Source organism: Arachis stenosperma, chromosome 5 (genome assembly GCF_014773155.1).
Source record: "Arachis stenosperma cultivar V10309 chromosome 5, arast.V10309.gnm1.PFL2, whole genome shotgun sequence".
Taxonomy (NCBI): Eukaryota; Viridiplantae; Streptophyta; class Magnoliopsida; order Fabales; family Fabaceae; genus Arachis; species Arachis stenosperma.
In genome coordinates, this window is record NC_080381.1 from 123,298,338 (window position 1) to 123,322,398 (window position 24,061).

The window sequence follows — 24,061 nt, forward strand, 5'->3', positions numbered from 1 at the left end:
TGTCGGATGTGCACCTAAGCACCTAGCCACCTAACATATATAATTAAGCTTTATTGAACACTTAATAATTATAACTAATAATTAATAGGTTGTTCAAGAAAAAGATTTTTTTTAGTTATTTTTTTAAAATATTTTGTGAAAAAATAAAAATAATTAATTATTTAAATATCTCATATAAAAAGATCTTTTTATATATCAATTATATTTAAATATAATAATATAAAAATATTTTTTTATTTATTTATCATATAAAAAATATTTTAAAAAAATCTTTTAAAAAATATAAATTATAACTTCTCAAAAAAATATTTTTTTATTATTTTTTTAATACTTTTATTTTTATTATTAAAAATTTGTTAAATACATTAAAAATAAAAAAAATTTATTAAAAAAAGATATTTTTTTTGTCAAGATAATGAGATCTAAACAAATACAAAATTAAAAATATATTTTGGCTAAAATAGTTGTTCATATTCTTTTTCTTAAGTTTTTTGTCAATCTCACAAGTCACATGAATCAAAATTCTGTTCATGCTAATGCTAGAAAAATAAAATTACAGTCAAAATTTATATTATTTAATATTTATTTAAAATAAGTTCTAATTGATTTTACTAAATATTTTTATTTTGTTTAATAGTTTATCTCTAATCAATAAATTAGAACATATATAAAACAAGATTTAAATTATCAAAAAATAATTATTTTGTCATATAATTCTACTTCCTCTGACTTCTATATTAAAATAATTATCATTTTGATTATTTTGATATATTAAAAAAATTATATATTTATATGTAAAATGGATCTAATATTAATCTTTTAATGTATTGAAAAATTAAAACGATGGATATTTTAAAATGAATAAAGTATGTTTTGACCTTCAATGATAATAATAATGAAAAATGTTATTATATTTTATAAATACATAATCATTAAATTACTGATATAAAATTATAAATGTTTTTCAATGATAATAGTATTTTTCCCAAAATCTCTTTGAACTTTTTGTTATTTATTTATATTTTTTAGAGGATTTAATTAAAAAACTATTGTGCATATTAAATAACATTATATTTTCAGATCATTTTTTAAATCATGTAATAAAAATGTTTCTTATATTAAATTTTAAACATGCATATTTACTAAATGTGTAATGCTAGCAAGAGATCTTAGTACAAAGAATAAGTTTATAAATTGTATTAAAAGTCCTAGTACGGGTCGTGAGATGGATTGAAAACTTGTGAGTCGAGGCAATCGTCAGATTATTTGGCTGAAGCAACGGGATGAAGACATTTCGACGTTCAAGTTAGAATGGATTTGAGAAGTATATAAAGTGTGTAAAATAAATGACGTACCTAAGTAATTTAGGATTCTCTTTTATATAGTTGGTGGTAGTTATCTCATCTTATTTTATCTGACTAAGATAAGAAAGACATTTGAAATTTTGAATTCAAATGTTAGTTAGAAATTATAAAGCCAATTTAAATCGTCATCATCTTATCTTATCTGAAATAAGAGAAGTATTTAAATTCAAATATTGAATCAGAATATTAGAAATTATTAATATGTCTACCGTGAAGATAGTCTAATCTTAAAAGGATTTAGAAGTCGATTCCGAAACATAAATAAATTTTAAGGACAATATACACATGAGTTTTATTGAATTTTTATGAGTACTCCTTAGTAAAATTAAAGAATATATATTCTTCACCCTATGCTTTACTTTTTTTAAAGAAAATAATAAATTAAGGAAGAACTTGCATTTATTGTGTTTTTAGTTTTTACTTTATCAGTTTACTACTTATTGGAAAGGAAAAGGAACCTCAACTTCGGAGAAAATAGCTTGAATTTGTTAACGGAGACTTGGGGTGTGAAAGTGAAATCTTGACAGCGTTGACTCACCAACCTTCCACGTTGTGTTTCACACTTCCACCACGCTTCCACGTGTGAGAATAAAAACTAAGTTAATCACATGAAGGCATCACCACAGTAAGATGCTGAAACCGTGAAATATGATTGACTAGATCTTATGGTCATTACACATGAGTCGTCGAGAGTTATGACTATTTCTCTAAACATGAATTTTTACCCGTTGAATAGTCCCTAACTGCACTTCTTAGCCTATAGAAAGCCGCAGTTAATCATGGCAAGCAAATAAAATCCAGAAGAAAAAAATAAAAGCAATTCAGGTGCGTTTGATTATGTATTTTTTTCGTTCTTTTTTTTTAACTAAGAAAATTATTTTTCATATGTTTATATAATTTTATAAAATAATAAAAAATTTAAAATATTAGTTTTCAACTTTAAAAAAATCACTATTGCGTTGAACGTCAAATAATCATCAAATTATAATAAGATAGATAAATTTTATTAATTAATATCAATCAGATCAAATCAAATATTTATATTTATTCATCAAATCAAATCATTTTAAAATTAGTAATTTAAGTTAAACAAAGATTTTATCACTTAAAAATTAAAATTAAAATAGCTTTATAATTAAAAAGCGTTTTAACTTTTAAGGCTCTACTCAAATATAAAATAACAAATCCTTGTTTCATAGCAACGACAAACGAAGCATCAGCCAAAAAAAAAAAAAAAACAAAGAACTTCATAGTTTGTTCTACTATTCCCACAGGTAAATTTGCAAGCTCATGTCTTTTATGTATCTTAAATAATTGTTCTTTTTCCTTTTCATTCATCAAAATGGTTCAACCAATAATCAAATCGGTAGAAGGCAGAAGCCACCAAATTTTTTTAAGGGTTTTCTTCCGTTTTAGTGTATTTCTTTTTTAAATCTTTGTCTCATTGTTTGAGTAGTTGCTTGAAACATGTGAGCCAAATTCTCAATTGTGTTTGAATTTTCGTAATCCCTTATTCTTTAAGAATCAAAATTTGTTTTAATGTAAAATTTAAACAGGAATTGCTTATGTATGATTTGAATCCGTTATGCTTATGTATGCAAAATTTGAATTGCTTATGTATGGTTTATGCTTTTTAAAGATGATCAATACAATTTCAGAGAAAAAAAAAAGCTTCTAAGTTATTAGTACGTAACTTTTTACAAAAAACAAAAGTAGGCAGAAAAGATTTTTGAGTAAACGTCTTCCACAATTAAAAATTTATAATTGGTTCCAATCATCTAAAATCCAAAGATTACTTAAGACGGTGATTTGGATCCAAATATGAGATTTAGACTCCTTTTAAAGTAACGTCCAACTTGTTTTAAAGTTATTTTAAGGTGTAAATTTTGGTTGTGAACTTGAGAATTTGAAAAAAATAAAAGAGAGATTTTAGAATTTTTGGTAAAACTTAATTTTTTGATCAACTTCAGCAGGTTATAACTTAGCTACCGAACCTCCAAATTTTGTCAAGTTTATTTCAAATGAAAATTAGGTTCGTAAAATTTATACTGTTCGAACCTCCAAATTTTGTCAAGTTTATTTTAAATAAAAATTAGGTCCATAAAGTTTATACTGTTCGAAGAACGTTGAGATACTGTAACACCCTACCACACTAAGCTTTACGCTTAAGTCGTAAAACGAAGGTGGTGAGGTATTACGACCTCTAAAATAAAATGAGTACATATAATAGCAGAAGAATTATAATATGCTAGGAGCCTTGAAGAAAAGGGGGAAATAAAAATCGCACAATAAAGGCGCTACGCTCAAGGAACGAGTTAGCTTACGTGCTAAGAAAACCATAACTATTAAACATAAGATAACAGAAGTAGGAATAGAGTGCCAAAGATACAAAATAACAAGCTCCTAACTCAGCCTGCGAAGTCAAGAAAGGCTGGAGAATATTTACACATATATACATATATATCCAAAACCCAAAAGTACATAAACACAATCCTGCCTCTCCATAAACCTTTAAGAGAATCAAAAAGAACAAGTCATGCAGAGAGAAAGCTAGGTATATATATATATCAATGTACAACAAAATAAACCCAATAACCACTTCGCTTCAAGAGTCCAGACGCCTAACGAGATGCCTCTCAACCTGCATATGAAAAACAATAACATAGTATGGAATGAGAACCGGAGGTTCTATATATATATATATACATCACTGTACAACAAAATAAACCCAGTAACCACTTCGCTTCAAGAGTCCAGACGCCTAACGAGATGCCTCTCAACCTGCATATGAAAAACAATAACATAGTATGGAATGAAAACCGGAGGTTCTCAGTATGGTAAAGGTGCCACACACATAATATATAAGGTCCTGGGAATGCCAGAGGCAATCCTAGAATGCCGACACTCAGATTATAGAGCTTAAAGTATTAAATAGAAGTCATAAAAGGTGGTTTACTAAGGATATTTAAACCTAACTTAACTTAACCTTAAATCTAAGTCCCATACTGCCATTCCTCCATACCTCCAGTTCCATCATGTATTTTCACAGACAAATAGACAGATAAAGGCAAACACAAGAAGGTTACAATTACTGCAGGTAACAAATACACATTTAACATGGCAAGTACATATAGGCATACCCAATTAAAGCACAAGCAAGTAGCTCAAGTAATATGCATATGATGCATGCCTGTCCTATGGCTGATGAGGCTCATCTGTCGGTTATCCAGCCAACCCGACAAGTCTGAATTGTCCTTAGACGGTCCCCCGACGTGCATCCCTAAGAGTCTATGCATAGATTTTTCTCAAATAATCAATATTGCTCAATGGGGGTAACATTCCCGGGAATTTATATAGTGCCCGGTCACACTTACGTCGTAGGGTCAACAGAGTATCGAGTTTTCAACCTGGTACACGTGGTGGCAAGCCACGGCACTTAATCCAGGGAACCTCGTATCTCAGATCATTCAAATTCATAAGCCATATAAATAATTCAATTATAATTCATCAACAACCACATCATTTTCATTCACATCTCATTCATCATCATACATCAATCATATTCAATCCTTATCCTTCATTATCACACCTCCCATTCCGTCCATCAATAGTTCCAATTCAAAATATAATTCATTCTTTTCTAAATGAATCAAACTTAAAACATGCTATTTTTTTTAATAACTCAAAATCAAACCATATAACCTTTAAATCTAAATCTTTTTAAATAATCATATAAACAAAATCTCTAATCTCTAATTTTTATAAAATTTCGACAGCATCTCCTCTAAAACTCGGACTTTGCCACCCTGTTCGGGTCCAAACCTGCATTCTTTTAAATTCAACATTCCCTTCCTCATTATCATAACAATCTCCACAAAAAATCTACCTCAGATCAATAATTAAACTCATACAATATTCAAATCCAACAACTAAAATTCAACTAAGAATCATAGTTCACAAATCCTAGGCTTTTAACACAAAATACCTCATTATCACAACAACCTCCACAATAATTATACATCAAATCAATAATTCACCGAATCATTAATTAATCAACAAGCACCAAACCAACCATGTTCATCAGCAATAACATTCAACTATAATTCTCTCCAAATTAACATAACAACATTCACCATCCAAAATTAATAACTAATTATCCAATAAACTTCAACCAATTATATTCATCGACAAATTACTAAATATAAAACATACACCTGCATTCCAACTTATCCTATGGTCATCTAGCCTAAGTTTTCACAGAACATTATATATTAAATGCAAGAAACCTAAACCATACCTTGGCCGATTTCCACGTAACGACTAAAGCTATTTATTCAAAACCAAGACAGCCCCTCAAAACTCAACTAATCCGCTTCCTCCAAGTTCCAGTATTCACAATTTCAAGCTCCAATTATTTATTCACAACCTAATACACATTCATAACACATATATATCCAATTTAATACTCAAAGCTCAAATTCAATGAAAATAAAATAGAATTATCGCATCCTCACCTTACCCAAGCTTCACATAAGCAAGAGTGAATATTTTTCTCAAGCTAATTGGATCCTAAAACATCAGAAATCAAAGAAATTCAACATTTCTTCTCAAATTTTGAAACTTGGGGGAAAAGAAGGCTGAGTGCAAAATAATGAGTTACCTATGAAATTGTTCCAATAGAAACGTAGAGCTCGACGTGGTGAACGCGTGGCCGCAAACGGTGCGGCGATCGGAGCTCGGACGGAGAAGTTACGAGGATCGGAAATTAACGTAAGGTTTCGGGAGCTTTTTCTCATTTCTCCTCTCCCTGGAAGCTGCAAGCTTCGTTTACGCTGAATGAAAGAAAAGAGAAGGCTTCGGTCTTCTTAAATGATGGGCTGGTTGGGCTCACGGGCCCGGTTTGGGCTCGATTCGGCCCGTTCGGTCCAATCTTGGACCGTTTTCTTCGAAATTGGTGTCAAAATTCTCGTTTCGACGAGTTCTATCCTAATTTAATATAATTTTCACATTTCTAATATTCTTTATTAAAAACTAATTTATTGACTAATTATCTACTAATTTAACCAGGGTTTACATCCTACCCACCTAACAAAAAATTTTGCCCTCAAAATTCAAATCTAGTTACCTGAAAAGAGATGCGGATAGTCCTTTCGCATATCTGATTCGAGCTCCCAGGTATGTTCCTCGATACCAGCTCGACTCCAAGCTACTTTTACCAATGATACTTCCCTTCCTCGTAATCGTTTAACGCTGGTGTCATCAATTCTTACTGGGGCTACTGGAAGTGTTAGATCTTCTCTCACTTGGATTGGTTCTGGTTCTAGAACATGACTTGCATCAGGAGTATACTTTCGAAGCTGTGATACATGGAACACGTCATGCAAATTCGATAGATACGGCGGTAAGGCAATTCTATAAGCCACTGGTCCAATTCTTTTCAGAATCTCAAAGGGTCCAATATAACGGGGATTCAGTTTCTTAGTCTTAATAGATTTTCTCACTCCAGTGGTTGGTGTAACTTTCAGAAAGACATGTTCTCCTTCTTCGAATTCCAAAGGCTTTCGCCTTTGATCAGCATAGCTTTTCTGGCGGCTTTGGGCTATAAGCATTCGACTACGAATCTTCTTTATCTGTTCAGTAGTTTCAGCTATCATCCCAGGCCCTAACAAACTTCTTTCTCCAGTTTCATACCAACACAATGGAGATTGACATTTCCTACTATACAGAGCCTCATATGGATCCATTCCAATACTCACATGATAGCTATTATTATAAGCAAATTCTATTAATGGCATATACCGATCCCAGCTCGCTGGCTGGTCCAAAACATAAGTCCTTAGCATATCCTCCAAGGTCTCAATAGTTCTCTCTGACTGACCATCTGTCTGAGGGTGATACGCAGTACTCAAACTTAATTGAGTCCCAAATGCACGCTGAAAAGCTCCCCAGAATCTTGATGTAAAACGAGAATCCCTGTCAAATATAATGGTAGAAGGCATGCCATGTAACCTGACAATCTCTTTAATATACATTCGAGCTAATTCTTCCATTGTACAACTTATTCGGATAGGAAGAAAGTGAGCTGATTTTGTCAATCGATTCACAACTACCCAATTAGCGTCACAACCAGATCGGGTTCTAGGCAAACCTATCACAAAATCCATTGCGATACTTTCCCATTTCCATTGTGGAATCTCCAAAGGCTGAAGGGTTCCTGATGGTCTTTGATGCTCAATCTTAACCTTCTGACATGTTAAACATTTAGATATGTGTAATGCCACATCATTATTCATCCCTAGCCACCAGAATATTGCCTTCAGATCCTGGTACATTTTAGTGCTCCCTGGATGAAGTGAAAACCCGCTCTTATGAGCTTCCTTCAAGATACTTTGTCGCAGGTCTCCAACATCAGGCACAACAATCCGGTTCTTGAACCTCCATAAACCATCCTGACCTTCTAACATTCTCCACTGTTTTTCCTGTTCAACTGCTGGTAATACCTTACGTAACGCTTCACTGTCTTGATGAGCCTTCAAAAGTTCTGATTTAAAATCACTTGAAATCTGCAACTGACTTAAACATAGAATTCCAAATTCTTCTCTAACTCCCAAATTCAAACCTTGAAATGCTTTCAGTAACTCTTCCTCCCGTAGCATCATCCAAGCTGCATATAAAGACTTTCGACTCAAGGCGTCCGCTACAACGTTCGCTTTTCCTGGATGATAATTCAATTCAAAATCATAATCTTTCAAAAGCTCCATCCACCTCCTCTGACGCATATTCAACTCTTTCTGCTCAAAAAGATACTTCAAACTCTTATGGTCTGAGAAGACATGAAACTTAATGCCATAGAGATAGTGCCTCCAAATCTTTAAAGCAAACACAACAGCAGCAAGTTCCAAATCATGTGTCGGGTAGTTCATCTCATGCGGCCTTAATTGCCGTGAGGCGTATGCTACAACATTCTGGTGCTGCATCAGAATGCACCCCAAACCCTTCAGAGATGCATCATAGTACACTTCAAACGGTTCACTTGGTTCAGGCAATACTAACACGGGTGCAGTAGTTAACCTGTGCTTCAATGCTTGGAAACTCTCTTCACACTCCGGAGTCCAGATAAAAGGCGTATCCTTCCTAGTCAACTTAGTTAAAGGTAAGGCGAGCTGTGAAAATCCCTTAATGAATCTCTGATAATACCCCGCCAAACCTAGGAAACTCCTGATCTCTGTCACTGAAGTTGGTCGCTCCCAATTCATCACTGCTTCCACCTTAGGATCCACAGCTATTCCCTGCTTACTCGCCACGTGGTCGAGAAACTTCACTTCACTCTTCCAGAACTCACATTTAGATAACTTAGCATATAACTTCCTGTCTCTCAGAATTTGCAGCACAGTTCGCAAGTGTTCAGCATGTTCCTCTTCAGACTTAGAATAAACAAGAATGTCATCAATGAAGACAATAACAAACTTGTCCAAATACGGTCGGAAAATCCTGTTCATATAATCTATAAATACCGCCGGGGCATTAGTTAGCCCAAAAGACATCACTGTATACTCATAATGACCATAACGTGTCCTGAAAGCAGTTTTTATAATATCCTCGTCTCTAACCCTTATCTGATGATACCTTGATCGCAGGTCAATCTTAGAAAACACACCGGCACCCTGTAACTGATCCATTAGATCATCGATTCTAGGCAACGGATATTTATTCTTCACAGTGATCTTATTCAATTGCCGATAATCGACACACAGCCGCATACTCCCATCCTTCTTCTTTACCAGTAACACTGGCGCTCCCCACGGAGAAACACTTGGTCGGATAAAATGCTTACCCAACAAATCTTCCAGCTGAGCTTTCAATTCGGCCATTTCTAAAGGTGACATCCTGTAAGGAGTAATTGAAATCGGACCGGTTCTAGGTACCAACTCAATTGCGAATTCAACTTCTCGGTTGGGGGGAATTCATTAATATCATCCGGAAACTCATATGGAAATTCACATACAACCGAAATCTACTCTAAACTCTGATCATCACCTGATACTCCCACAGTTAATAACATAATACCCTGACATTCAATTCCAGAACAGTTTACTATCATAGAGTTCAAATAGTAACTATTCACCACAACTGGTGCTTCTGACCCTTCTGGCATAAACTGTACTAACTTTTTAGAACAATCAAGCAAAACATGATTCTTAGATAACCAACCTCCCGGTTATCCTAGCATCATCTGTCTGCAGGATACGTCATATTTCCTACCACCAATGCTGAGCCTCGCTTTGCAGCTGATAAGTTCCAAACTCAACCCAATGCTCCTCAGGAACCTGCGACGCCATTTCCATAGCCTGGATCCAATTATCTGCATCAGTGGGATTTGAGGTTCCCCTAAAAGTCGGAGGGCGAACTTTCAAAAATGTAGTAAGTGTCATAGGACCGTCCTCATCATTATTATTTCCGTGATTACCTTGATTTATCTGGTTACCCAGCACCTCAGCTGTTGCTTGCATAGCTGCAGCCGTATTTCCCAGGGCAGCCATAAAGTCTACTGGATCATTCCCTACCGGGCTAGGAGTAACGGTGTCTATCCTACCTCTATCTCACCTGCGACCGCGTCCGCGAGTCGACATCTGGTTCTTATACACACCAAACAAGTGATATTAAGTTGATCAGTCTCAATATCGCAGGTCTAATGCTTTAAGTTCCAAATGTATGCTCCCAAACGTTTATGCCATATATATCAATCAGATATCCTAATAGCACATAAACACATATACAGAGAATGCACGGAAGTACAATCAGTCCGTCTTTCAGGCTCTATAGGAACGAACTGCTCTGATACCATAATGTAACACCCTACCACACTAAGCTTTATGCTTAAGTCGTAAAACGAAGGTGGTGAGGTATTACGACCTCTAAAATAAAATGAGTACATATAATAGCAGAAGAATTATAATATGCTAGGAGCCTTGAAGAAAAGGGGGAAATAAAAATCGCACAATAAAGGCGCTACGCTCAAGGAACGAGTTAGCTTAGGTGCTAAGAAAACCATAACTATTAAACATAAGATAACAGAAGTAGGAATAGAGTGCCAAAGATACAAAATAACAAGCTCCTAACTCAGCCTGCGAAGTCAAGACTGGCCGGAGAATATTTACACATATATACATATATATCCAAAACCCAAAAGTGCATAAACACAATCCTGCCTCTCCATAAACCTTTAAGAGGATCAAAAAGAACAAGTCATGCAGAGAGAAAACTAGGTATATATATATACATCACTGTACAACAAAATAAACCCAGTAACCACTTCGCTTCAAGAGTCCAGACGCCTAACGAGATGCCTCTCAACCTGCATATGAAAAACAACAACATAGTATAGAATGAGAACCGGAGGTTCTCAGTATGGTAAAGGTGCCACACACATAATATATAAGGTCTTGGGAATGCCAGAGGCAATCCTAGAACGCCGACACTCAGATTATAGAGCTTAAAGTATTAAACAGAAGCCATAAAAGGTGGTTTACTAAGGATATTTAAACCTAACTTAACTTAACCTTAAATCTAAGTCCCATAATGCCATTCCTCCATACCTCCAGTTCCATCATGTATTTTCACAGACAAATAGACAGATAAAGGCAAACACAAGAAGGTTACAATTACTGCAGGTAACAAATACACATTTAGCATGGCAAGTACATATAGGCATACCCAATTAAAGCACAAGCAAGTAGCTCAAGTAATATGCATATGATGCATGCCTGTCCTATGCCTGATGAGGCTCATCTGTCGGTTATCCAGCCAACCCGACAAGTCTGAATTGTCCTTAGACGGTCTCCCAACGTGCATCCCTAAGAGTCTATGCATAGATTTTTCTCAAATAATCAATATTGCTCAATGGGGGTAACATTCCCGGGAATTTATATAGTGCCCGGTCACACTTACGTCGTAGGGTCAACAGAGTATCGAGTTTTCAACCTGGTACACGTGGTGGCAAGCCACGGCATATAATCTAGGGAACCTCGTATCTCAGATCATTCAAATTCATAAGCCATATAAATAATTCAATTATAATTCATCAACAACCACATCATTTTCATTCACATCTCATTCATCATCATACATCAATCATATTCAATCCTTATCCTTCATTATCACACCTCCCATTCCGTCCATCAATAGTTCCAATTCAAAATATAATTCATTCTTTTCTAAATGAATCAAACTTAAAACATGCTATTTTTTTTAATAACTCAAAATCAAACCATATAACCTTTAAATTTAAATCTTTTTAAATAATCATATAAACAAAATCTCTAATCTCTAATTTTTATAAAATTTCGACAGCATCTCCTCTAAAACTCAGACTTTGCCACCCTATTCGAGTCCAAACCTGCATTCTTTTCAATTCAACATTCCCTTCCTCATTATCATAACAATCTCCCCAAAAAATCTACCTCAGATCAACAATTAAACTCATACAATATTCAAATCCAACAACCAAAATTTAACTAAGAATCATAGTTCACAAATCCTAGGCTTTTAACACAAAATACCTCATTATCACAACAACCTCCACAATAATTATACATCAAATCAATAATTCACCGAATCATTAATTAATCAACAAGCACAAAACCAACCATGTTCATCAACAATAACATTCAACTATAATTCTCTCCAAATTAACATAACAACATTCACCATCCAAAATTAATAACTAATTATCCAATAAACTTCAACCAATTATATTCATCGACAAATTACTAAATATAAAACATACACCTGCATTCCAACTTATCCTATGGTCATCTAGCCTAAGTTTTCACAGAACATTATATATTAAATGCAAGAAACCTAAACCATACCTTGGCCGATTTCCACGTAACGACTAAAGCTATTTATTCAAAACTAAGACAGCCCCTCAAAACTCAACTAATCCGCTTCCTCCAAGTTCCAGTATTCACAATTTCAAGCTCCAATTATTTATTCACAACCTAATACACATTCATAACACATATATATCCAATTTAATACTCAAAGCTCAAATTCAATGAAAATAAAATAGAATTATCACATCCTCACCTTATCCAAGCTTCACATAAGCAAGAGTGAATATTTTCCTCAAGCTAATTGGATCCTAAAACATCAGAAATCAAAGAAATTCAACATTTCTTCTCAAATTTTGAAAATTGGGGGAAAAGAAGGCTGAGTGCAAAATAATGAGTTACCTATGAAATTGTTCTGATAGAAACGTAGAGCTCGATGTGGTGAACGTGTGGCCGCAAACGGTGCGGCGATCCGAGCTCGGACGGAGAAGTTACGAGGATCGAAAATTAACGTAAGGTTTCGGGAGCTTTTTCTCATTTATCCTCTCCCTGGAAGCTGCAAGCTTCGTTTACGCTGAATGAAAGAAAAGAGAAGGCTTCGGTCTTCTTAAATGTTGGGCTGGTTGGGCCCACAGGTCCGGTTTGGGTTCGGTTCGGCCCGTTCGGTCCAATCTTGGAGCGTTTTCTTCGAAATTGGTGTCAAAATTCTCGTTTCGACGAGCTCTATCCTAATTTAATATAATTTTCACATTTCTAATCTTCTTTATTAAAAATTAATTTATTGACTAATTATCTACTAATTTAACCAGGGTTTACAGATACTACTATAACGACTCATACAATTTTAAAAATATAAATATAAATAAATTATAATTTATTTCATAAATTGAAGTTCTATATTTTAAAAATTATTTTATTATAAGTAATTAAATTAATTTTATAATTATTCGAGTTTAATTAAATTCAGATTCTTATATATATATTTATTATAATAAAATATTTTACATAATTAAATTTATAATTTTATTAATTTATAAATAATAAAAATTATATATTTTTTATTTAAATAATTGATATTTTTAATTTAAAAATAAAATTTAGTTAATAATATTATTATCGAGTTTGATATCCGTCGATATGAGTAAATATCGTACTTCTCAGTGAACGTAGCTTTGCTAATGCTTCACTGCATATTTTTTATTATTATGTTTCTAATGTCATTTATATTAGTAACTCATATATATTATTACTTGTGTTTTAATATATCCAACTTTCATAATTATCCATTTAAAATATTTATAACTTAAATCGCTGACTTAACCATTTATATACTTGACATCCAACCCACCCATTGACAATTGATCATCATTTATACCATTAATCATTATCAAATTGCATGGCTGAGTTCATTTCAAGAGGAAAAAGAAAGACAGTCGAGAGAGAGGGGAAAGAAATCGTGACGCCACCAAGAACTTTTAACTTCGATTTTTTCGTGATCCATAACTCCAATGAAAAATTTAATCCGATAAAAATATTCACATTCTCCTCCTCTTCACGTTGGTGTCACTTTTGTTCGGAAAAAATTGATGGTAGAGCTGCTGTCCCTCCATGCAAAGTTCGGCCGAGGAAACTCCGAAGGTGGAATAGCCAATTTTGACGTTTTCTTCTTCAATTTCTCGATCAGAAATCTTTCTTGAAGTTTCGATTGTTGTGATTTCATACGGAGGTAGGGTTTGATAATTTTATAATAATTGAATGTAAATTTAATAAGTGAATGTTCGTTTGATTAATTATTGATTGAATTTGACTGAATTTATGTTAAATTTTTGTGATATATTTATATTTGTGATTAGTTTGGGGTTTGGTCATTTTAAGTGCAGTCAAGAACTGAATTATTTTGATGAATTTGGGGCTATAATGTTGTTGATAATCAAGTGGAATTGGTGAGATTTGATGATAACATTGAGATTTAATAAGAAAAGAATTGATGACATGCTTTGAGATATGGAAATAGTTTGATTTTGGAAGCGGTTGGATTTTTAATTAGTTTAATTTTATAATTTTTTTTATATTAGAAATAGTTTTGATTTATTGGAAATGATTTGAAAGAGTTTGAGAAATGGATTGGATGGGACTCGAGAAGGATGGCAAAGTCAGAGTTTTAGAGGAGATACTGCCAAAATTTTGTTATAAACTTTAATACTTTGTTTGAAATGTTATTTAAAAAAGATTGGATTCGAGAAATTGTATTATTTGATTTATTAAGAAAATAGTTATGTTTCAAGTTTAATTCATTTAAGAAAAGTATATGTTTTGAGTTTGGTTTATTTAGAAAAAAATTATTTTACGACTTTAAATTATTTAAGAAAAATTTTATGTTTTAAGGTTAATTTAAATGGCTTGTTGAGTTTGAAAAACTTATATTGAAATGATAATCAAATATTATTAAAATATTAATTAAAAAATTATTAAATTGTTATTTGCTTCTAATAGATTGTTTAATGTGTGTATTAGTGTGCAGGAAAAAAATTAGTTTCTATTGGGCCAAAGTTACACAAGTCCAAATTAATCATTGAAAAAATTAATTCAAATATTAATGACTGAATATTTAAAAAAAAAAGAAAAAAAATCCAAAGAGGCACATATCACAAGCCCATGATAAAATCAAAATGAAAAACAAATGGCCCAAGGAAGCCATTCGGTGATCACAAAACAAAGGAGGTCCAAATTGATAAAGTTTTCATGCATTGTGATTGGAATTCAAAATTCAATTTGGTTGAATACCTTTCTTGGTAACCGAAACTCTAAATTAAATTGAATTTAATTGAGTATTGAAAGTTTTGTCTCTTGTCTCTCATTTTTCTTTGCATTCGGTCATGTCAATCCATCAGAAGAAGATAGAAGCAAATAGAAAAAGTTATCAGAAGCCTATGAAGAAAAAAGCTATGAAGTAGAAAAGTAATTGAAGATTTTTTTTAGAGGTGAAGATCTGAAGAAAACAAAAGCAAGATTTTCGCCATTGAAGACATGATTTGAAGAAAAGCTTCAAGATCTTATTTGCCAAGAATAGAAATAATCTGTCTCGGTGAAGAAGCAAATTTGAGGTAAAAAAGTTTAGTTCCATTTTTGTTCATCAAAGAAAGAAGATAACCGCTGAGCTACACGTAGGAGGAAGCAAAAATGGAAGGCAAGAAGCTGTCCTACGTTAGAAGATTATCAAGGGTCCGAATCATTTCTTAGAGCCAAAGACAGGATCAAGAGTTCAGCTGGAAGGAACTTGATGAAAAAAGGTTGAGAGGGGTACATGCATGTTGGTTTTTGATTTTTTCTCTCTCTTCTCTTTGTTCGAACCGCTGCTGTTTTTGGTTGGAGAAGAAGTTGCTTGGTTGAATCGGTTTCAACTTTGGAAGCTTTTCCTTCTACATTAAGGGTGAACGGCCAAAGGTTGAGATCAAAGAGAGTAAGCTCAGAGTTCTCATTGCTACCCAGAAGCTACCTGAGTTCTTCTCTTTCAATGTTGTTCATTTTGTTTTTCTTTACTTAGTATTGTCTGTCTGAGTCTCATGGTAAAAAAGGCAAACATGGTGACGTTTGTAAGAAAAAGCCAGTGAGAGAAAAAAGGCAGTGATCAATATTAAAGAAAAAGTCATAGATGTCTCAAAGTTTCTTTGTACATCTGTATGTTGTGTTTCATGATCCTGTGGAGATTCTCTTACAAGTCAGGTTAGCACTTCGCGGTTGAAAGCTAGGTTTTGAGTCCTAGTCAAATTCAAATTGGGTGTAAAATCTATATTTGTTCCAGATAGGAATGGGTAGTTCCTAGAGAGAAATTGGTGTTTGTAAGAGAAAGTCTATGAGGCCAACAACTTTTGTGTTTTGTGGCCAGCACTTAACCATCAAAAGAAAAGTGAGTGATCTCCCACCATTGGATATAATCTCACACCATTAAAAACACTATTGATGGCCAATTGATGGTTACAAAACACAAAAGTTGCTGGCTCCTTAGCACTCCTCGTGTTTGTAATGTTGTGAAAACATAGTGAAATTCCATCATTGTTGTGATGGAGACTGGGTGTAAGCCACATTGCACCTAGTAGCTGAACTAGGATATATCTGGTGCTAATTCTTCTTTCCTACTCCCTTCTTTGTTTCTGATAATCAGGAGACAAAAAATAAAAGTGTCTCTCAATTCGACACGAGACAAAACAAAAGTGTCTCTCAACTTGACACGAGATAAAAGCAAAAATATCTCCTAAAGTTTCTTTAAAAAGGCAGAAATTATTATTCAGCAAAAAATGGCTAAAATTCAACCCTTCTTCTCTTAGCCACTGATTACTATCAGGACTTATGTTTTGAATTTGACTTAAGAATTTCATTCGGAGGAGTTTTAGTGAACTTTAAAAGTAATTGAATTTTGATTGAATGATTTTGTTTTGTAACGTCTTGAAAAAAGTTAAAGGATTAGTTTTAAGGATGAAATTGGGATTGGTTTTGATTTTGAAATCAGTTTTGTATGATTTGGTTTTGATTTGATTTAGAAACTTTATTTGATTAAATTCAATTTAAGAAAACAATGATTATTAAGGATTTCTAATGAATTCAAGAAAATGAGATTGACTCGCTCCCTTAAATTCTAGAGGCTTTGTTGAGGGGTTTAACTAATAAATGGTTTCTCTTTGTCTTTTAAAAGAAGAATTGGTTTAAGTGAAATTGTTTTAAAGTTTTGGAGAATATCATAAAGAGGTGATTTTGGTTTTAAAAGAAAAAGATAAATCGGGATGTATGATTATGGGAAGGTCACGAGAGGGTAATGATAATATGGTTAAGGTGCCAAATGATAAATGTTAAAAATTCATGGGCTTTGTTTGTGATTGTGCAGAGACGCCTGTAAATATGGAATGGCTTCTAAGAGAATGGGTCACATGTTTCAGCTGGAGAATCAGTGCCTGCAAGTACTTACAGAGGTCATGTTCGACATACTTCAACTAGAGAATCAGCGCTTTCAAGAAGTGGAAACTTGCAGAGGTTATATCGTTGGAATGCCTCATCCGACTTGCGAGTTGGATTGCGTCGGGTGCTGGTCAAAACTGACAAATGAGCTCATTATTTGTGATAAGACTAAGCATGTATCATCCTTGTTTGCATATTTTGCATTTGATTCGGTGTTGTGAATTATTTGTGATTGCTTGAGTGTGTTTGTGATTTTCATTGCTTGTTAATTTGAACTACTATGAGTGGTTATTGTTCTGAGTCCTTTTGTCGGGCTGCGAATGTTTGAACTATGATAATATAGATTTAATTATCTAGTCCTAACCCTACCAAGAATTTCCCCATTCTTATCCCTTATTTCCACCCTTTTCAGCTACTAGTATGAAGGTTTACTGCGGAGTTACAGGAGTATAAAAGAATATTTTTATGAGTTGAGATGTTAGAATTTATTTTTCCCTCGTCGTCTATTCTTTTAGTTTTTAGAAGGGTATGACTTGTAATTGAGGTTTTTTTAATAAGTCTATATATATAAAGTTATGTGAATATATATAATTTTGTGATTAAGTAATTTAAATAAAGTCTCATTTCGTTTTCTTAAATAAAGTTCCGGTTCGTATTCACGAATACTTAATATTAAATAAAGATAGTATATAATAAAAAGGTTTAGAGGTAAGTAACGCCTGAATTTTTGGTACGATCATGAGGTGCTAAAAGTTAGGGTGTTATATTACCTATTTCCACCACTTTTAGCTATATAAGTACGAAGGTTTAGTGCGGAGTTATAGGAGCATAGAAGATTATGTTTACGAGTTGAGTTGTTAGAATTTATTTTTCCCTCGTCTTATTAGTTAGAATTTTATTAAAGGGGTAGATTTTGTAATTGCCTTTGTATGTATAATAATACTATAATATATTATTAGTATTAAGTAGATGAATATATATTCTTTGTTCTTGTTAATTTTTTTTTTAAGTTTTTAGTGAAATTAGTGATAAATTTACACGTAAAAGCTCATACCTTATTATTTAATACATGAGAGACGTCCTAATATGACCCTATCCCAAAAAGTTTCGTAATGTTGCATTTCTGACCATATAACAAAAATCACCACTTCTACAAGTCCTTAACCTTAAAGGAGTAACTTACCTCCGAGATCAGAATTTTTCCTTTTTACTACATTATGTTTTTTTATATAGTTTTTGTGTGTTTAACTATGCAGGTATTTGTACCTTAGCTTGAAGATTCTTCATTGGATTCGATATGTTTTTGCTTTAGGACACACTTAAAGACCATAAGGATCAATTATTCTTTTGAGTCTGATCATGAGCTACCAGCAATAAAAAAAAATTGTTGCAATCAGCTCTACTGTTGGATAAATTTTATATTCGTTACTATCCTTGTGAATTCCATCACGGATTAGAGAATTTAAAGTTTTTGAGACAAATGATCGAATAATTGAAATTGAAATGCAAGTTGATATCTGTAGTTTGATTGAATAATTGTCAATCATTCAAAGTGCCTAGTTTTCATATATAGTGCATCCGAATGGAATATGGATCTATTTATGCATTCAAATGATACATGTATGAAGACAATGATGTATTTTTCTCTTTTGACATTAAAAGCTTGTATTAGGGAAAGAGAAATGTTGCTACTTTTAATATACGCAAAATAATATATTACTTTAGGTAATGCAATATTATATTAAGGATGGAATGAACATTTTCTGAAATTTTATTTAGGATTTAACTAACATATGCTCTTATAAGATAAGATTATTATTAATAATATATTTTTAAATTTTATTTTTTTAATAAATATAAAATAAATATATTAAAATTTATAAATTTTTGTATTTTTAATAATTTTTTTAATTTGTAACATATATTTTTAGATACAAATTAACTAAACTCATTTATTTAAAATATTTTTATATTAATCCTAAATTTTCCTTTATCAATTAGTAATACATTCTTTTTTTTTATTTGTTGGAATTTCTTTGTTTGGTCTATTCACATAACAAGCTGAATTTACAAAAAAAAAAAAAAGAAAAAAAAAAGATAAAAGTCATCCTTTTTTCTAAATAAATATTATTAGAAAGTCCAAAACCAACGTGCAAGGCATATACTGCCTATCCAATCATTAAAATCAGATGACTATCACACCTTTCTATAAATTGGTTGAACTCAATTAATAAAAAATTACCTATTAGATTCAGAATAAATAATTTGTTGCAAAATGTAAAACCTATAAAAATGTAAAAGAAAAACTTATAAATTTATTCAAACGGTTTGATTTATTTTAGTGGAAACTAATTTAAAACAAATAAATATAGATATGTCATTTTATTATATTCGATTGAACTTTAATCAAATATGTATTGAATAATTGAATATTTAAAATTTTAACTTTATTAATTTTATTTTTAAAAGTTTACCTACTGCAGAACTAAAATACAGGGTATGTTTAATAGGTATTATTGAGTACATATTATGTTTAATAACACTTAAGAATGATTTTTTAAAGAAAGTACATGTGCTTGAAAAAAAAAATACAATATCACAGTAACTTTAGTTCAAATAAAAAAAAAAGGATTGGAACAAATATTTTAATTTTTCTTTTGTATCTCTTTTTATATACTTCTATTACAAAATAAAACAATTTGTATATAGATTTGTTCAGTTTTTTAATATGAACAAATTAAAGGATAAATTTGCCGAATCAAAAGAGTTGGAGGTAGTTGATTGTGAGTGGTGAAGCCTGATATTAATTCATGAGAAACGTGATCATGAAAAATGTCTACATGGCTTAACATTTGAAAATTATAAGCTCCCAATTACATTTGTACTGCCTCTTCTATTTTCTTTCCGTAGTGGTGTGCATGACTTTTTATTATTGTGACCTATAATTTTCTTGAATACAATGTGGTAGAATTGTTTACAAGAATTCCAATCTTTAAATAGTATATTTTGATTAAGAAAAAGTACGGAGAAACAATGATAATTGTGAATAGGAGTAGTAAAATAAGTTGAATTTGTCGGACTCACTAGAAAGATAAGTTGGATTAAAATTTAAAATCCGTCAAATAAATTTTTTTTGTCAAATCTGCACTGTCAAATTTGTAAGTTTTGGTGGGTCGGTCTCTCAGGCCAAAGAATTTTATTTTATTATTAAATAAAAGAGTAATTATTGCTACAAAATTAATAATTATATTATTTTTTTATTTTTTGTTTTTATTCTTTTTTTAATTATTAATTATTTTATTTTATTTTATAATTTTGTATATATGCTTAAATTATGTGACTTATTTTTTAAAATAAAAATGGTTTTATTGACAAATATTATTTTGAACAATTTTATTGAAGTTAAAAATTAAAAAAATATATTAAAACATTATATTATAATTTGACTATTTTTTATTTGTATTTGATTTTTTAATTAATTTTTTTATTAATTTTAATGAATTTTATTTAAAAAAAGAGTCAAGCGTGCTAGCCCGTCGGCTCAACTATCTGCCCTAACGCGAGGCGGGTAATATTTTGAACCCATTTTAGTTGGCAGGGCAGGCCACACCCCGTTTGTGGCGCTGGCCTAGGCAGAGATGGGACGGGCAGGCCCGCTTTGCTACACCTAATTGTGAATGATGTAAATAATAGATTAAAAAAAGATAAAATTAAAATTAAAAATTAGATCATTAATTAATTATTTAATTTCAAATTTTAAAATTTCAAAAAGGAAAAGTATAGATAGAAACAGAATCGGTTAGGATCTCATCCAAATTTAGAAATAGAATAACTAATTATTCTCAAATTTCATTTAATATTCTCAATTATCATACTATTATTATATTCTTGGTGCTAGCAAAGAATATAATAATATTCCATTTGAATTAATATAATTATTTATTTGATCAAATCAAAATAATAATTAAATAATTTTATAGCAAAGATTAGAACACTCGTTAGTGTGTGACTCTATAGGTTCAATACTAAGCGGGTAGTAAATTAGTCGTACTAAATTTACTAAACAAAGTTGGCGTGTAGCAACACTCCTCAACGACCCGATAGTATGAAATAATATATTTTTACTAAGAACCTTAGAAGAACAAAGTATAATTCCTTCCATCTTTTCAACTCTTGGTTAACCCTTAGGGTATGTGTGGTTCAAATATTATTTTATTATTCAAATTTCATTTTCATGAGAATCAAAATATACCCAGGAGGAAGGTGGAAAATTAAAATGATGGAATTTTGATTCTCTGAAATCAAACTTACTTGAAAATAGTTTTTCAAATTTTGAACCAAACATGGAAATATGATATTTCCATCTTAAAATTCTTAGGAATTATTTATAATTCCTCCAACCACACACACCTTTAGAGTATGGTTTAATTGTCAAACTCTAACTTGTTACCATTATTATAATGAACTGTGAATGACTTAAGAAACTCATTTTTTCATTCAATCAATCCACTTGACCAAGGTTTTATTCATCTCAGTCATTATAATCATAGGGCTCAAACTCTTTATCGAGAGTTGACGAATTTCTCATTGACTAATCATTAATTCTACAAGTATTTAAATTATACCCAATATCCATTCAACTAGCACCCTAGGGTATTAGGTGTCCGGAATCAAAGTATAATAAATGCATTGTTAATTACTATCACAGTCGCAGGTCAAATGAAACCTATTACCATGTTTATATTGAAAATATCCTATTGACAAATATGTGGTAATTATAATCATCAGAATTTCTCAGAGTGAGTCAGTTCAATGGTCATATCTCTATATGTGGTAATTAATAGATCTCATTTATTAAATTATATATATATATATATATATATATATATATATATATATATATATATATATATATTGATCTTTCCGGATTATTAATGTCCTTTTTAATAATCCTATGACCAAGAACAATTTAGATTAAATTATAAAAGATTTATCTCTTAATATTATGATCACTATCACAATGATAAATTTCTAAATTTAATCAAGAATCTTATTATATTAACATTTTAATATAATAACAATAACAAATTATTTGACACATGATTGATTAGATTGTAATCATACTACTTATTCCCAATATGTTTAGATTCTTTAGTCTCCCTAGCAGAGTTGTTCTATTAATAAAGCTGAGGGGAGTGCAAGAGGTAGCAAGTTTTGTGATTTTTTGTCATTATGAGTGCTTTTAACGGTGTGAGATTACATTTAATATGAGATTATTCTCTTTTCTTGTGTTGATATAAGTGTTAGACAAATTTTAATAAAAGTGTTGGCCTCCTAGACTTTCTCTAGGTCTATTACCTATAATTAGAGTACGAAAATTTTTTTAATAAAAATGCTGGTATTTTAGACTTTTTCTAGGATTATCAGTACCTATTTGTGTGGAGAAAATATGAATACATTTAAATAAAATGTGTATTCGTTTTTTATTTTATTTTTTTTCACTTAATCAGTACAAGAAAAGTGAGTAATTCTATATTATTAGATGTAATTTTATACCATTAAAAATATATAACTAATTAATAACTACAAATCACAACATTTATTGACCTATTAGGACTTCTTTTTATTCTATTTAATAAAATAGATAATTAAGATAGAATTTCAAAAATTATAAATTTATTTTTTTGACAGTTGTATGTATCTTGTTGACTTATTTTAAAAAATTATTTATGAATTTTAATCTTATATGTTTTCAACACCAGTAACCTAGGTTGAGAAGGGTGAGTGTAAAGGATGAGAGCTCATAAGAGAGATACATAATGGTTGTGGTAATTGTATTATTAATTGACAATGGGTAAGTATAGAGAATTAATAAAATATTTTATTAATTTTAATATTTTTGTTAAGTATAATGACTTAATTTGTACAGTTATGGGCACAGGACACAATATGATACAGATATGTGGACATATAAATTTAAAATTCTTATAAGATTTGGATCACGTTATATATATTAAAATATAAAGTATTTGTTTGATAAATTGTGATAATATTTTAGTATTTTATTAATATTAAAATAAATAAAATTTGTAATTATTTTTAATATTTTTTTTAATTATATAAATTATTAAAAATAATTTTTTATTTTAATAATTATTAATATATCTTATTTCTAAATTCATTTTAATAATACATATTAAAAATAAAGTTGGACACACTAACACGTGATGGTATTTAAGTGTGTACAAACATGTCTGAATTTTTTTTATTTTTATTAAGATACGGTTAGATAGGATATAGAAGATACGTGTATTGGACGAATGTCGATGAGCATCATCGTATTCAAAATGCGTACGATACACGGATACGACAAATAAAAAAAAGTGTTTGTTCTTCTTAAGAGGAAATAATAGCAACTAGCAGAGTAATTAAATGTTTAAACTTTACCATAACCTAACTTGTTTTCATGTCTATACTCTATAATGGTGGCTGTTAAATACTCCTCTATCGTTTGGAGTTTTAAAACTCCATAAAAATTTACAAAGAAAAATTTTATCTTTATGCTGCATTTAAGGTGAAAATTTAAGGAAATGGATCCTCTCTATTTTTTTAATAATTAAGGGAGTAAAGTGTGATCTCTCACAATTAATTTTATAAGTGAGATCAATAAAAAACATAAGAGAGAGAGAGCAATAAAGGATTACATATCACACTTTGCTCCCTCATTTTTTTTAACAATTAAGAAGATCATCTCCAAAATTTAATATCAAAACCTTTTCACCTTGAGAGTTCTCTCTCCTTCTCTATTATCAAAACTTGCCTCTTCACTTCCTCTCTTTCTCTCTCGTCTTTATTTATTTATTAAGCAACGCTTTTTTTTTAATTTTAGTGTTTTATTAGTGTTATTTTTTATGA

General features: G+C 31.1%; 2 long non-coding RNA genes across 2 annotated transcripts; both read right to left on the reverse strand.

Moving 5' to 3' along the window:
- Window positions 1-3,862: 3,862 nt before the first annotated feature.
- Window positions 3,863-6,190, reverse strand: LOC130982715 (uncharacterized). Its single transcript, XR_009087197.1, has 4 exons — window positions 6,025-6,190; window positions 5,879-5,933; window positions 5,662-5,790; window positions 3,863-4,145 (listed from the first exon to the last, which is right to left on the reverse strand). It is a non-coding gene; the product is annotated as an uncharacterized LOC130982715 (long non-coding RNA).
- A 4,166-nt stretch (window positions 6,191-10,356) lies between these two features.
- LOC130982714 (uncharacterized) lies at window positions 10,357-12,760 on the reverse strand. Its single transcript, XR_009087196.1, has 4 exons — window positions 12,599-12,760; window positions 12,453-12,507; window positions 12,236-12,364; window positions 10,357-10,719 (listed from the first exon to the last, which is right to left on the reverse strand). It is a non-coding gene; the product is annotated as an uncharacterized LOC130982714 (long non-coding RNA).
- Between the last annotated feature and the right edge of the window lie 11,301 nt (window positions 12,761-24,061).